We start from the raw sequence: 13,785 nt of genomic DNA on the forward strand, positions 1-13,785 counted from the left end.
GGATAATTTTGCTAAACACCAATCTTAAAATAGCACTCTATGTTAAGGGATGCTCTTTACTCTTTATATAAAATCCAAACTTCTTAAATGACTCCAAAGGTTCTCAGGATCTAGCTGAGCTCCCCAGTCTTCTCTCTTCCCATTCTCCTGTTTTCCCCAATGCTTCAGCCATTCATAAATTCACTCAGAACTTCACATATGCCATACTCTCTCTAATTCGCCAAGTCTGTACTATAGGCTCGTCTTTCCTCTTTAAATACTGGCCTCTCCCTGCAGCCACCAATCCTGTCCTCACTTGCACTTCACTAGTCTAAAGAGAACTGATACTTTAAGTCTCATTGTACGGAACATTTTCTCTAAGATCCCTCCTCATACTCTCCAAATTAGGGTTAGTTGCCTCTCCTATGTGTTCCCATCTATAGCACCTTGAATGTCATATTTTCAGGTATACCCTACTGAATTACAATTACTTACTTTATTTTAGTCTGTCACACTTAATTAAAAACTTTTTGGCCAGAGATTGTGGCTTTCATGTTCACCAACACAGGTCTGATATATACTAGGTTTTTAATGATTACACATGTCCTGGCTCAACAGAGAACTCACCATGCGTTTGGCAAATAGAAAGGTTTCATCTTAAACATCTGTCAGTGAGGCAGCTGATGGTAATGTCCTTCAGTTTAGCCAAAGGAAATTTGCTTGAAGTGCCTTGTGAGGGAAGGTTATAAGAGACATTTAGATGTCAATTAATCAGAGTGTACAATATTAGTTTTTTTTAAAAAAGACAACAAAGAAAAAATAGATATCTGTGGGAGGAGAAGGGTTCAAAACTGGGATCAAATCATCAGAGTGATGACATGAGAAGAGTTGGCATCTCATCTCTGGCTGAGAACTCATGGTGAGTGGAATGGAGCCAGTTGCCAGGGACAGAGCTGAGATGCATAGTGCCAACATGTCGATGATACAGGAAAATGCCAAGAGTGAAAATCAGGCAAGGGATGAAAGATTTAAAACTGTCATGGAACACAGAGGTGTCTTCTTAGGATCATGTGAGGAAAAGAAATTTGAGATGAACCTGGAATCCCAGGGATGCCACTAGGTGAGGCTCAGAGACAAAGACCATTTCCGCCTTTGTCATCCACATGCTTTGAATAACATATCACACAATGGTATGGCTTTGAGGGAAAACATGATATCTATGTGCATAACTATAACTTGGCTATATTTCACAACATTGTCACTGTTAGTGAGCATTTACTTAGAACCAGGCAAGATAAAAAGTACTTTGTATGCATTAACTCATTTGCATTAGGCTGAATAACGGCTCCTCAATTTATCTATATTCTAACCTTCAGGACCTGTGACTATTCCCTAGCCTGGCAAAATATATATATATATATATTTCTACCAAGGGGAGGTAGAATTTTATTTTTATTTTTATTTTTTTATATATTTTATTGATTTTTTACAGAGAGGAAGAGAGAGGGATAGAGAGTTAGAAACATCGATGAGAGAGAATCATCGACCAGCTGCCTCTTGCACACACCCTACTGGGGATGTGCCCACCACCAAGGTACATGCCCTTGACCAGAATCGAACCTGGGACCTTTCAGTCCGCAGGCCGATGCTCTATCCACTGAGCCAAACCGGTTTTGGCAGAATTTTAAATTCAATTCAATTCAATTAAGTATCTTGAGATGAAAGATGCAGGTGGACACTAGAAGCTGAGGTAAAACCAACAACAACAACAAATAAAACACACACACACACACACACACACACACACACACACACACACACACAGATTTTCCTCTCAGAGCCCCCAGAAAGCATCAACCCTGTTGACACCTTGGCTATATCCTAGTGACACTGATTTAGGACTTGTGAGTCTAGAACCATAAGAGAATACCTTTGTGTTGTTTTATGTCACTAAATTGGTGGTAATTAGTTATTGCAGCAACAGGAAACTGATCTACCACTTAGTTCTCATGATCACAAACTATTATCAGAAGCACAGGAAAGTGAAGTAAGCTGACAGCATGATCCAATCCAGACAGTTTGATTCTAATCTCTTGTCCTTTGCTACTACACTATATTCCATGGTGGGAAAACTGACTTGCCCAGTATATACCTATGCTTGATCTAACCACACGTGGGTTTTTGATTAAACAATGTCATAAGAATTCAAAAACAGAAACGTGCATTTGGAAAACTTTGTTTGGAAATGGTATCAGCTATTTTTAAGCTTCAGTTTTGTTGGGTCCGAGCCCCTCTGCCAGGGACTGGACCTCCTTCAATGCCAGGTATTCAACAGAGATGCCATGAGAAGTTGTGGATATATAAGAGAGTCTTTATTGTAGGAGCCAGTGGCCATGTAGCTATTAGACAGGAGCTATTAGACAAAGCAGTTCTTCAAAGCAAAGTCCCATACAGTAGCTGTACACCAGCTAGGTAACCATGCATCTTTCCTACAAAGTAGCAGTAGCCTCCAACATAGGAGCTATTCAGGAGACATCCTTAGAGATCAGCCTCACTAAGCAGCCGCCTCCGAGCTGGCTGCCTGCTGGTCAGTAACATACTTCAATACTAACCTAGACAAAAGAGGCTTCTTGCCAGATAGTGACCTCAGTCTTTTGGGTTATAGAAGGGCACACTCGCACAGTGTACATACAGTAAGATAGCTGTGTCCTTGCTTCTTGCACCTGCGTATGCAAAGTAACCTTGAACACCCTGACTAGGATTCCCACGTGCCAAGTGGCCTTGAACATCCAGCGCACTCTAGACAGGGCCCTCACAAGTTTCCAGCTTGTTTCCTATAAGGAAATAAATATTTCTATTGTATTAAAGATTTTGGAGAACCGTCATAAGACATAGTCATTCATTAGCTCTTGTATTCACATCCTCATAGTCACACAAATAATATGCTCTATTGTCATTAACACATGATTCCATTCCTGGGGGGTGGGGGGAATGTATAAAGAAAGTTCCAAATGTGCATAGTTGAGTCTTAGAGACTTGAACTTACAAGTTAGCAGACACGAACTTCAGCAGCAGGTTTGTTTCTTAGAGTGTAACCTTAAACAAGCAACATAACCTCTTTTGATTCCCTTATCTGTAACATGAGGAGTTTGCCCTATCACAGATTCTATGAGTCTGTAATTCAATTTGTTACTCAAGCCTGTTAGTGACACTGGATTTTTCCAAATAAGATGTTATATTCTGCCATGTCCATAACATACTGCTCAAAGTGGGTTTCTAAACAGAAATTTATCCCTGTGCTTCATTAACAACTGCTCTGGCCTGCTGGGAGCTGTGATTTAGCAGCAGCTGAGGCATTTTAGGGCCATTATCTATATAGCCAAAATTTAGTAGAGGCAGTCAGGGAGCATTTATTGATTATGTAATATCTGCTCAGTACTTTTGCATATTATCTTTTTAATTCTTAAAATAACCCTTCAAAACAAGTATATTCTACTAATGTAATAGATTAACAATTTGTCATCTGTGAATTTACATCTTCTTTTCCAATTTGGATACCTTTTATTTCTTCTTCTTGTTTAATTGCTATGGCTAGCACTTCCAGTAATGTTGAACAGGATTGGTGAAAGTGAGCATCCCTGTCTCATTCCTGTTCTTAGGTGAAATGGTTTTAGTTTTTGTCCATTGAGTATGATGTTGGCTGTAGGTTTGTCATATAAGGCTTTTATTATGTTGAGGTATTTAGCTAAGATTTGGAAACAGCCTAAGTTCCCATTAGAAGATAAGTGGATTAAAAAACTGTGGTACATCTACACAATGGAATACTATGCTGCTGTAAAAAAGAAGGAATTCTTACCATTTACAACAGCATGGATGGAACTGGAGAGCATTATGCTAAGTGAAATAAGCCAGTCAGAGAAAGATAAATATCACATGATCTCACTCATTTATGGAATATAATGAACAACATAAACTGATGAACAAAAACAGATCCAGAGACAGAGAAGCATCAATCAGACCATCAATCCTCAGAGGGAAGGTAGGGGAAGGCAGGGATAAGGGGGAGAGATCAACCAAAGGACTTGTATGCATGCATATGAGCCTAACCAATGGACACAGACACCAGGGAGGTGAGGGCATGAGTGGGAGAGGGGGGGGGGGGGGGAAGGACACATATGTAATACCTTAATCAATAAAGAAAAAAAATTTTAAAAAAGGAAAAAAAAGGATAAAGTCTAAACTTTCAAACTTAAAAAAAAACAATTTGTCAGAGATACTCAGTGATTTAACAAAGATTTTTAAGTGATAAAATGTCTTGATCCCAAATCCTTGCTTTTTCCATAATTCCATATCATCCTATCTAATAAAAGAGTAATATGCAAATTGACCGTCACTCCAACACACAAGATGGCCGCCCCCATGTGGTCAAAGATGGTTGCCCTCATGTGGACACAAGATGGCCGCCACAAGATAGCCACCAGGGGAGGGCAGTTGTGAGGGACCAGGCCTGCAAGGGAGGGCAGTTGGGGGTGATCAGGCCTGCAGGGGAGGGCAGTTAGGGGTGACTGGGCTGGCAGGGAAGGACAGTTGGGGGGGGACCCAGGCCTGCAGGGGAGGGCAGTTGGGGGGGACCAAGCCTGCAGGGGAGGGCAGTTGGGGGGGACTAGGCCGTCAGAGGAGGGCAGTTAGGGGCAGTAGGGCCAGCAGGGGAGGGCAGTTGGTGGGGACCAGGCCGTCAGGGGAGGGCAGTTAGGGGCAATTGGACCAGCAGGGGAGGGCAGTTAGGGGCGACCAGGCTGGCAAGGGAGAAAAGTTAGGGGTGACTGGGTCAGCAGGGGAGGACAATTGGGGGGACCAGGCCTGCAGGGGAGGGCTGTTGGGGGAGACCAGGCCAGCAGGGGAGGGCAGTTAGGAGCAACCAGGCTGGCAAGGGAGGGAAGTTAGGGGTGACCAAGCCAGCAGGGGGAGGCAGTTGGGGGCAATCGGGCAGGTAGGGCAGCAGGTAGGGCAGGCAATCGGGCAGGTAGGGCAATCGGGCAGGAAGGCAGGCAGGTGAGTAGTTGGGAGCTAGCAGTCCTGGATTGTGAGAGGGGTATCCGACTGCCCTCGAGGGGTCCCAGATTGGAGAGGGTGCAGGCTGGGCTAAGGGAGACCCTACCTGCCCCGTGCATGAATTTTGTGCACCGGGCCTCTAGTCTACATATATAAAAGCCTAAGCAACCATTACGACCAGTCAACCGAATGACTGGTCGACCGGTCACTATGACGCACACTGACACTCAATACAGGAGCTGGCCCCAATGGTCAGTGTGCTCCCACAGCCAACCTCCCGTGGCTGGCCAACCTCCCATGGTCTCTCCCCACGGCCAGGATTGGGTGCCATCTGGCCAACCTCCCGCAGTCCCTCCCACCGGACTGGGCGAGACGGCCCCAATCGACCCTGGTTGCCAGCCAGGGCGAGGGACCCCACCCATGCATGATTTCATGCACCAGGCCTCTAGTATCATATAAAAGTAGTAATGGCTTCTATATATTGAGAACTATAGAAGATTGTATTTTCTTCACTATATGATCACACAAAACATATACCCCATTCTACATGTCCTTATAACATAATGGAAAACCTCCCCATCAAAAAGTGAGGTTCATTGTATCTGGGCAGAAACTTATGGATACTCTAACCAAAAGAGTATGATTTTATGCCTTCTGAGAGTAGATTCCCTAACTGATGCAGCAGCTTCCATTTGGCACTCTCAGGACACATGCTTAAACCCCACCATGCTGGGAGGAAGCCTAAACTAGCCTCACTTGCAGAGGCTCATGTGGAGAGGTACTGAGGCCTCCAGGTGGCAGCTGGCATCAATTCTAGATGTTTGAATTGATTTCTTTAGGTAATTCCAGCCTCTAACTTCAAGTTTCCCAGCTCAAACCAAGGACATTGCAGAGCAGATACAAACAAACCATCCCCACTGTGATTTGTCTAAATTCTGAGCCTACAGGGCCCATGAATGTGTTTTACATCCTTAAGTTTTGGGAGATTTGTTAGGGAGTCCTAACAACAAATAAGTATGTATCATATACATAGTACCTTAAAAATTTCCCATTTTACAGAACTGAAAACAGGCTCAAAGAGATTATATGATTCACCCTGAGTGACACAATTAGTATAGATATTGAGATTAAAACTCAGGCTGTTTTTGTTTTGTTTCATTTTTCAAAACCCACACTCCATTCACTATACTATCTATCTCCTAAAAATATCACAATTTGGAAGTTGTTAGACTTTATGGATATACTCACCAGTCTATGAAATAAACCACATTTTAATATGATGTTATATTTATGATATTTGATAAGTTCAAAACCATTCTATATATGCAATCTGGTATATCAACAAACCGAAGCACATAATATGCTTTTTAGGAGACCACATTATTTCTAGCACATTTATATCTTATTTTATCTCATTGACTTTAAGGTATATTTTTATTTTGTTATTTTACATTGAAATATTGGTTTTATAAACTTTTGAGGGTTTTCGCTTTCACAAGAAATAAAGCATTTAATACATTAATATAGCAATGCAATACTATATAATAAAAATGTAATATGCAAATCAACTGAATAGGGGAATTACCAGTCGGCAGGGTGTGGGGCTGGCAAGCAGGTGGTGCCAGGCCAGCCAAGGTGTGTGCCAGCGGACAGAGGGAGGGGGCAGCGATGGGGGAGGGGGAAGCAGCAACCAGTGGTGGTGAAGGGGCAATGGGGGAGGCAACCGCCGTCCCCTGATCGACCTGCAGAGGGAGGCCAGATTGCAGCTTAGGCCCACTCTCCATGGGGAGCTGCCAGTTGGACATCCCCTGAGGGATCCTGGACTGCAAGAGGGCGCAGGCTGGGCTGAGGGACCGCCCCCCAAGTGCACAAATTTTTGTGCACCAAGCCTCTAGTCCTATATAATAAAGATGTAATATGCAAATGGTCGTTACGCTGTGAAGCGTAATGACCGACCGTGTAACAACCGGATCATGGATCAGCAGGAGGGTGTGGCAGCAAGCTACAAGCGGGCAACGGAGAGCTACAGGAGGGGGCAAGGCAGCAAGCTATGAGGGGCAGAGGGGCAGGGTGGCAGAGGGAGCTACAAGAGGGCAGGGCAGCAGGCGGAGAGCTACAGGAGGGCAGCAGTGAGCTACTGGCTACAAGCAGGCAGCGGAGAGCTACAGGAGGGGGCAGGGCAGCAAGCTATGGGGGGGTGGGGGAAGCTACAGGAGGGCGGGACAGTGGGCGGAGAGCTACTGGAGGGCAGCAGCGAGCTACTGGCAAGCTACTGGCACACGGATTTGTGCACAGGGCTACTAGTCTATAATAAAAGTGTAATATGCAAATCAACTGAACAGTCGAACAGCAAAATGACTGTCCGGACGAGCACACTATGACACGTACTAATGCCAGGCCAGCCAAGGTGGTTGTAATGTGATTGGTCGGGGGGCCCTGCCATCACCCCATGATCACCCCACAGAGGGAGGCCCAGGCCACCAGCTGGTGGGGGATCAATCGAGGGGGAATGGGGGTGACGACAGTTGTGGGTAGCGCCAGGCCAAGGCAGGTGTGGGTAGGGGGGAGAGGCCAACTGCCAGCAGCCAGGGGAAGCCCGGGTGCTGGTAGCCAGAAGTAAGCCAGTGTCGGCAGCTGGGGGCCTACCCTTGCACAAATTTCGTGCATTGGGCCTCTAGTCCTATATAATAAAACCCTAATATGCAAATTGACTGATTAGCGGAGCTACTGGTCGCTATGACGCGCACTGACCACCAGGAGCAGATGCTCAATGCAGGAGCTGCCCCTTGGTGGTCAGTGCGCTCCCACAGGGGTAGCGCTGCTCAGCCAGAAGCCAGGCTCACAGCTGGGGAGCACAGTGGTGGTGGCGGGAGCCTCTCCTGCCTCTGTTGCAGGTGGGTGGTAAGGAGAGAGGGGTCCCAGACTGCGAGAGCCCCAGACTGCAAGAGGGATGTCTGACTGCTGACTTAAGCCCAATTCCGAGGTTTCTATCTCTTTCTCCCTCTCCCTTCCTCTCTGAAATCAATAAAAATATCTTTTTAAAAAAATTCTTAATCTTTTGTTTAAATTACAATATTGTTATCATTTTTCTTGTACTTTAAGGGTAGTTTATTATAAACAGCTCTTCCTTTTAAAAATGAAGTCACTAAAACACTAAGCCAACCCTAAAATAATACTTTGTTCTGGTTATTTATTTTAAATAGTTCCTCATAATATGTCTTTTGCATTTCCTCATTAAAGCCTGGCTATTAAAAAATAAATAAACCTCTTTGGAAATAGGTCGATAATTTTACTGTGAGATTAAATGTTGATCTTCCTTACTTTAAATGTGAATGAATATAAATCTTTGTTATGCTATATCAATTATAATACATAGGCCTTTTTTTTAAAAAAAAAAAAGAGGAAGGTATTCTTCTTAGAGTAAATCAAGTGTTTTGATTGGTGCAACAGATATTCAAAACTTGTTTGAAGATGTGCCTTTTAGTAGTAATTTAATGAATTCAAGTGCCAGCTAACTTCCTCAGAAATTTTGTCATTGATAGAATCTGGCTAACAATGAATGAAATGGCAGGTGATTTCAATCCAAACATATGTTTCTAATAACACTATTGTGTATGCAGTGCAGTGTTTTCAATGAGATGAGGTATCCTGGTGACATCATCCTTTAAATTCACTTTAGGTAAACCAGATGGTTGAATGTGTATGCAGTAAGAATACTGTTAAACTGTCCTAGAGAGAATAGTTTAATCATCTTTAAGAATGTCACTAATACCCAGCATGTGTATTTTTTAATGGATATTTATATTGAAAAAACTGATGTCTCAAAATCTGTTTCAGATAATTCTCAATTAAACTAAATGATAAAAGTTGCAGTTAAAAAGAAAAGTCTTGAAAACTACAATCTATATTAATAAAACGGTAATATGCTAATTAGACTGGACATCTTCCGGACATCCTTCCGTACGTCCTTCCAGACAAAGCCACGGTGGCAGGGGCCGAGGCAGAGGCAGTTAGGGGTGACCAGGCTGGCAGGAGAGAGCAGTTAGGGATGACCAAGTCAGCAGGTAGAGTGGTTAGGGGCTATCAGGCAGGCAAGCAGGTGAGTGGTTAGGAGCCAGCAGTCCCGGATTGCGAGCAGGATGTCCGACTGCCGGTTTAGGCCTGATCACTAGGGGTCCCGTATTGGAGAGGGTTCAGGCCTGGCTGAGGGAACGCCCCCCCCCCCCACCCCGCCCCCATGAATGAATTTCATGCACCGGGCCTCTAGTTAATATATAAGATGTTACATACTAGATAATGATTTTGTTGCCATACTACAAAATCAATAGCATTAAAATTTGTTCCACCCTACAAATACTGTAAATAGTTATATTTATATGTCTAAAAATAAAAATAAAAGAAAGGCTAAAAAGGTTTATAGGTGAAACAAACTGAAAAAGAGAAAACAGGGGGAAAACAGAAAAGGAGGAGCAGAACTCCAATAGTTTCTATGGTGCAATGGTTAACACTGTGGACTCTGAAAAATAAATCTTGTCTCTGTGGCTTTCTTATGCATTCTATATACACAGTGTTATGGGAAGACATTAGCTTCTTATGATGACATAATAAGTCTAATTGAGGTTGGAGATGGAGGGATCAAAGTAAATTGAATTGATACAATAAAGAAGAAAAGTAAAAATAAATGCTAAATTTGATACTTCAGATTTTTATCAATGCAATCCTATCTAATAATAGACAAATATGCAAATTGACCGCACCTTCGCTACGCCAAGCCACGCCCACCAGCCAAGCCACACCCACCAACCAATCAGGACGAATATGCAAATTACCCCAACAAAGATGGTGGCTAATTTGCATATCAAGACAGCATAGAAAGAAGCCAAGAGCTGCAGAAGGGAGCAAAGCTGCAGAGAAGCAAGCAAGCCGGGGAGAGGAGAAGGGAGGAGCAGAGGCGGGGCTGGGGGAGAAGGGAGGAGCGGAGGTGGGGCTGGAGGAGAAGGGAAAAGCAGGCAGGCTGGCGGAGAACTCGGGGCTGGGGACAAGGGAGGAGAGCAGGCAGGGCGGGGTAGAGTGCAGCAGGAAACCCTATTGCAGGATTTTTCCTGCAACGGGAATGCTAGTTACATCATAATTAATGATTTGCTTTAGATCCTACCCAATGAGCTTCCTCCCACTCTGAAACTATTAAAACATTAGAAAGTTAAGCAGAAGAAAATATATGAATTCAGAGGAGGTTTAGAAAAGAAAGTGCATCCTTTAATTGTCGATGGTAAAAGGGAATTAACAGCATTTTAATTACACATTCAAAGTTAAAATAAGTTTGAATTCATAGTCCAAACACTGAGCTAATTTTTACTTTTCTGAGGGTATTGCCAATTCCCAGTTAATCACACATGAAATACAAAGTAATAATTAAAACATTTTAAGTGAACAATCTATCCTTAGACTCTGAAAACTACCCAGAATGTTAGAATGCTATTATTTACCAGTGTATAGGTTGTCTTTAATTCCATAGCAATACTAAAGTTTTGTGGCATCTCACGTTGAGGAAAAAAAATAGAATAAAGCTCAAATTATCTTCATCATTGAAGGAGGAATAACTTTCCTAATGATAATTCTGGAAGAAGGAACCGAGCAACATTAGGTTTTTGGCAACTTTTTTGCTTCCATTTTGTCTGCACTGGAGGGAGGCATGTATTCCAGTCTATTTGCGGTCTCATTCATAAGAGATGAGGAAAGAGATCTGGTCTGTCCACTCTGGGACTATGCAATCTCCAATTATTAGGGTGAGATAGTCTAATAGAGAGATGGATTATTTTTTTTTAAGAGGAAAGGAGAGGGAGAGAGAGTTATAAACATCAATGATGAGAGAAAGTCATTGATTGGCTGCCTCCTGCACACCCACACTAGGGCTTGAACCCACAACCCACGCATGTACTCTGGAGGTTGACCATGACCTCCTGGTTCATAGGTCGACGCTCGACCCCTGAGCCATGCCTTCTGGGCCAGAGATGGAGTATTAATATGCCAGTTTACCCTTATATCTGAATTCACCTTTCCCATTTAGTCATGAGATAAATGAATGTGACTTTTTGCTCTTTGTTTCCTCTATCTCTCAGTTGCTTCCAAACTTGAGAAAAGAATAAAACTTGACAGAGACATTAAAGGATATTTGCAAAGTTGTTTAAAATGAATTTTTATGAAATCCAGGATTGCGTTTATGTTTATAGAAAGGCATAAATTAACCAAAACACTTCTAACCTGCAAGTTCTGACCTCTAAAATTACTGCATGGATTATCTGTGGCAAATGTAATATTGAATTAGGAAATCAGGAAGCTAAAGTTCTATTTATGGAAGGAAGCTCTGCAAAAATATATATAAACATCATCCAACAATGTCTTCCATGTTGACTTTTCTCTGCTTACCTGTTTCTGACACAGCATATATTCAATAATATAAGATTACATGAAGTCAACCCAAACAAAGGATCAAGTTGAAAACTACAAATGGAGTTTATAACCAAATATAAGCAACACATACTATTTTCAAGAAGGACACCTAATAGCAATAACTAACCAAAACTAGCCACAGACTGACCAAAAAAGAAAGCTTCACACCACATAGAATAAAACTGTTTCCAAAAGCAACATGGGAAATCAAGTAAGGATGAACATAAAATCAGGTAAATAATGAGAATAATAATTAATCCTTACTGATGCTAACTCTACAGCAAGACATTAATTTTCTCTTTTAATACTCCCAGCCCTAAAAGAATGGTAATTATTGTTTCCACTTTTCAGACAGGGAACTGGGGCTTAGGAAGCTGATGTAAGTAGCTCAAGTATATAAAAGTAGTAAGAGGTTGAACCTGAATTCAAATGCAAGTCAGTCCAACTCCGTATCCCCAGCTCAAGTTAATAGGTATACTACAAAGCAAAAAAAGAAAACCTAGCTAAAAACAATGATATTTGTAAAAATTTAGTTACGGTAGATCACAATCTGAATACAACTAAATGTAAACCAGAAACATTTATGTAAATTATTTAGCAAAGTTTTTGGCATGTAATAAACATTAATAACAATTAACTAATAATATTTTACTCCATAATATATACTTACATGAAAATTAAAGTATATGATACCTGAGAGTTGAGGCTTCTTATTATCTTAAACATCTTCATCAAGGTTACCTGGATTACTTATTTCCATCTGAATTGTCCAGTGAACATTTTTTTGTAATTACTATAATATGCCATAGCAGTAAAATTAGAAATATTACAAACACATTGTCAATGAATATATTATTCTATGTTTCATACGTAAAATTGGAACTATTGGTTCAAATTATTAGGATCTGAAACTTAAATTGTTTGATTTTTTTTTTGTTCATATGTGGGAATAAATTTACGGTGATCTATACACTTACATTACTTACATTACATATATATATAATGAAATATCTGTCATATATATGGCAGTTAATAGGGATTCTGCCAAGGGTTAACACAGGAAATCAAAGGATTGTATCTAGTTAGGAATAAAATGTACCTTGAAATCAAACCTATATTTTATGCATCTGGTCCTGACTTTAAAAAAAAAATTTTTTATAGATTTTTTACAGAGAGGAAGGGAGAGGGATAGAGAGAAACATCGATGAGAGAGAAACATCGATCAGCTGCCTCTTGCACACTCCCCACTGGGTATATGCCCGCAACCAAGGTACATACCCTTGACAAGAATCGAACCCGGGACTCTCCAGTCCGCAGGCTAACGCCCTATCCACCGAGCCAAACCTGTCAGGGCTGGTCCTGACTTTTTGACAGACTGGAACCACGTTTTAACTTTTAGCGTGTACACACTTCACCTGAGGATCTTGTTAAATGTAAATACTCATTTTTAAGGGCTCGGGTGGGGAGGAGAGTCTAAATTTCTAACAAGCACCCTGATAGTACCAGTGATGTTGTCCCAATGACCAAACATTGAATGAATGACAAAGAGTTAGAGAATGCAGCCTCTGAACATACACAAGAGACACTTACTAAATTGTCTTCCAGGATCTTTTTTTCTGGAAACATTCCTCTCTCTCTCCATCAGCAATGGCAGCCATCATGATCTCACCCTAGATCATCATTCACACCCTGCAGGTGAGCCCTTAACTCAACCCATCAGTTCCTTCTCAAATGTTGAGAACTGAGACCCAGAGAGAGTCAAGTTAGCATTGCTCAATTACCTCATCACTTTACATATATTCCAGAGCAAGTGTTGGTGGTCTTTTTCTACGGAGAGGCAGGGAAGAAAAAACTATTCTGCAAATAAAGGAGAAAAATAAAACATCATATTCAGAGAGAAATAGACATGAGAGGCACCTAGAGAGTAGCTTAATGGATTTTTTAGCGTGTTCCCATTCAAATTCTATTCCCATGGCCCAGGTGTATTGCTGCTTTAATAAATTACCTTTTTGCTCAAGCGGAGGGGGTTTCTATTTCGTACAACCTAAGGAGTGCTAACTTTATACTTTAAAGTTTAATGTACTTTATCTTTGTACATCTAAAAGCACATGAGTTTGGAAATCATAATCACAGCCTCATTTATGAGAAGTGCTAAAAATCTGTGCTAAGCAGGCACAAGTGTATGTATAATAATACATATCACACACATGCACATTATTCTAATGAAATTTTGCATCAAATATATTATTTCAGTACATCTGTTACTTTAGAATTTGGTTCTAAATAAATAAAGATAGCTATCAT

The sequence above is a fragment of the Eptesicus fuscus genome, chromosome 2, assembly GCF_027574615.1.
Source record: "Eptesicus fuscus isolate TK198812 chromosome 2, DD_ASM_mEF_20220401, whole genome shotgun sequence".
NCBI classification, from domain to species: Eukaryota; Metazoa; Chordata; class Mammalia; order Chiroptera; family Vespertilionidae; genus Eptesicus; species Eptesicus fuscus.